At 42.4% G+C, this 3,728-nt stretch overlaps 1 pseudogene; it reads left to right on the plus strand.

Moving 5' to 3' along the window:
• The first annotated feature begins 819 nt into the window (after positions 1 to 819).
• On the plus strand, positions 820 to 1,733 carry LOC142697933 (very long chain fatty acid elongase 5 pseudogene; annotated as a pseudogene).
• Positions 1,734 to 3,728: the final 1,995 nt, after the last annotated feature.

Raw genomic sequence — 3,728 nt, forward strand, 5'->3', positions numbered from 1 at the left:
AATAAAAACCACTGCTGTTCTCTACATTACAGCGCCGATCAGATTATGTAGGAGACAGGGCGCTTATAATCTGGTGACAGCCTCTTTAAAGTCAGCTAACGAATTTCCAGCTGTTGTGAAGGACAAGGTTGGGACAGAGGTGAGTTTAGGTTGCATGGCGGGAACTTTTTATTTTTTACCTTTTCCTAATCTCCGTGTTTCACCTCTTTGGGTGGTTGCTAAAAAGGAGGTGGAAACATTTTGTTTAATTCACCACTTGTCATACCCTAAGGCTCGTTCTGTTAATGACGGTATTCGCAAGGATATTGCAGCGGTGTCTTATGTTTTGTTCGATCGAGTTGTCGATTTAGTTTGTAGTTCCGGGTGCAGGGCCCTTATGATCTGACATCGAGTGAGCGTTCCGGATGTTGCCGGTCCATGAGGATTGCTTTCATTTATTGGGTTGCCAGCTAGAGGGCCAATATTACTATGACATGTGCCTTCCCATGGGTTGTTCAATTTCATGCTTTTATTTCGAGGTGTTTAGTTTGTTGCTTGAATCAGTTCTCCAGGAGCAAATCGGCACTGCGTCCATTACGCACTATTTAGACGATTTTGTCTTTGTTGGCCCCCCTGCGTCACCGCAATGCCAATTTCTACTTGGTGTTCCACTTTCCCTAGAGAAAACCGAGGGTCCCGGTTTCCTTTTTAGGGATAGAAATTACAATCCCTGTTCGTTTCAGCCTTGTCGGTTAAAAAGATGCAATTGGAGCAGAGTCACACACAGCTAGTGCCTCCTCTGAGCGAGGAGTCGTACAGGAAAGTGAAGCCGCTGGGAATATAACGGTACCCGGGCTGCAGCCAAAGAACGGTTTAAGAAATGGAGGCCATGGATAAAGCAGTGAATGTATATATAGACAACTTGCTTGGACCAAGAGACCCGCGAGTGAAAGGATGGTTCATGTTAGATAATTACATCCCCTCATTTGTTTGCACCGTCCTGTATTTATTTAGGACCGAAGTACAGGAAAAACAGACCACCAGTTTCCTGCAGAGGGATTCTTGTAGTTTATAACATTGGCCTTACACTGCTCTCGCTGTACATGTTTTATGAGCTGGTAACAGGAGTATGGGAAAGGAGGATAGTCTTTTTCTGCCAGGACACTCACAGTGGAGGTGATGCAGACATGAAGATAACTCGAGTCCTCTGGTGGTACTACATTTCCAAGCTCATTGAATTCATGGACACTTTCTTCTTTATTCTCCGCACGAACAACCACCAGATCACCGTCCTACATGTCTATCACCATGCGTCCATGCTAAACAACTGGTGGTTTGTCATGAACTGGGTGCCTTGTGGACACTCCTACTTTGGTGCTACTCTCAAAAGCTTTATCCATGTCATCATGTACTTTTACTACGGACTATCAGCTATACCAGCCATGCGACCTTATCTGTGGTGGAAGAAATACATCACCCAGTGCCAGCTGACCCAGTTCGTCCTAACACTGACTCAGACCAGCTGTGCAATGATTTGGCGCTGTGCATTCCCCATGGGATGGCTGTATTTCCAGAACTGATACATGATCTCTCTCATCATCCTCTTTCCCAATTTCTACATTGAGACATACATGAAAGCCTCTTCCCGAAGGAAAGATTACCAGAACGGCTCAGTGACTGCAGCGAACGGACACACAAACGGCTTTTCTTCCCAGGAGGAAAATGTCAAGCAGCGTAAACAAAGTAGGGATTGAGCGGAAAAACCAGCCACCAGTTCACTGCGCCAGATGATATACCATCAGATTAAAAACACAGTGCACTGACACCCTTACAGCGACTGTAAATTATTCCTAGTTATATAACGTGATTAATGTAGATCTTAACAAACTCTACCTATCATTAAAATGCTGAAAACACATTTAGAATTGCTCACAAAATTAGCGGGCAGGTATTGTTTAGTTCTGCCCTCTACAGCTACAGATGATGAACTGCAAGTCTCAGTATGCCATGATAGAGGCTTGTGTGAGACTTACAAGCTTCTGTGTTCTCTTCCGACCTCTGTATTGAGTTCCACATTTAATATGATTCTTGCTGGGACTTGTAAGAAAACAGCATCTGTAGATCTACAGGAAGGTCACATCTGCTCTAGAACATATAGCACTATTACCTATTGCCTATAGCACCTTATCCAAAATGGAAATGTGTGTAAGGAGGCATTGCCATTAACAATAGAACCTGTGGTAAGGTCTAAACACATATATTTTTAGATACACTTCTATAATCCATCCATATTTTCATGTTTTTAGAAAGCCAACACCCTATAACCCGTATAACAGTTTTGTAGACGTATTATTGATGAGATAAGACGAGGTAACAACTCCATACCTGGCTATGTAAGGTATCTCCTGGATAAAATACAGTGGGATAGTCACAGCTGGCACATAAGAAAGGACACATGGGATCAGGCAGTGATAAGGATGAAGATGAGCAGAGTATCACATGTTAAGGATTAAAAAATGTTTTTGTCACATAGCTATATACAAAGAGAGCCCTGAGCAGTGTCGGCTGCTACTGAGACTCCCCCGGCAGACCACTCTGATATCGACTTGGACCAGTGATTGTTACTGCGTGCGTGCGTGCCCTCGCTGTAAGTTGTGGATACAAAAAAAAGTAATATTGTAGTAAATTACACTGCTGTTGCCTTACTAGTTTCAAATTCTAGGTGCTGAATAGTAATTTATAGGTACCAGAAGTTATCATACATTTCTAATGCAGGATACCTGTGTGTTTGAATAAACATGCCTTAATAAAACAGCATTTAGATAACAGGGCCCATCATTTCCTACCGTTTAGAAAAAAGGTTTAAAAGGAAAAAAACATTTGGCAACTTGGCTTTATAGTAGATTGATATATTTTTAGAATTTCTTTGTATTATACTAGTAATAACGTTTCCTCGTCTCCTACAAGCACACAATAGAAGCTGGTGACATCACTCAAAGATCAGCGTGTCATTAGTTTTAGTCTTTTACTTGATGGATAATTGGTTTATTTCATTTGAATTGCGGATGTGACTGCTGCCCTGAAAGTTTCTGTTTTTATTGTATCGCAGTTTTGCGTTTTGTTCCATTTGTGGTTAAGCTGCTTGTTTGTATAATGCAAAAGATTTGCACTCAAGGAGAGCTTATGGTCTGAACAATACAGGTATATATTTAGGTGCTCAAATGTATATTGTCACCGTGGCATAGACACTTAGTAACAAAACAATGTCAAACATTCCTAGGCTGCCTTTTTGTGTGTATGGTTACAGCAAGCATAACAACTGCCTTCTGTGTTTGGGCAACAGGTGCATTTGTAAACCCCCCCACCACCTCCTCCGGAACATCCTCGTTTAGCCTATATTATGGAATATTTGTCGGGTTTGGCTGAGCAGTTGCGCTTCGTCACCTTATGGGTCTGGCATTTTTCTTTAAGCTTCATGGGTGGGCCAATGTCACAAAATCCTTCTTTATTTTGCAGTCCATTAAGGGGTGGAAGAAGTCGGCAGTTCCAATCTAGGCATCCGATTTCTTTTGCAATTCTGTTAAAACTTTTGCATTGTTTACCTGAGGTATGTGCTTCTATGTTTGACTCGGCCCTGTTAGCCGTGGCTTTTTCCTTTTTTGGTGCTCTGCGGATACCTGAGTTAGTTCCCTATAGTGCTACGCGGCCGGGCTGCCTTTTATTTGAGGACGTTAGTTTGTCTGAATCCG

The sequence above is a fragment of the Rhinoderma darwinii genome (genome assembly GCF_050947455.1).
Source record: "Rhinoderma darwinii isolate aRhiDar2 chromosome 10 unlocalized genomic scaffold, aRhiDar2.hap1 SUPER_10_unloc_11, whole genome shotgun sequence".
In the NCBI taxonomy this organism is placed as follows: Eukaryota; Metazoa; Chordata; class Amphibia; order Anura; family Rhinodermatidae; genus Rhinoderma; species Rhinoderma darwinii.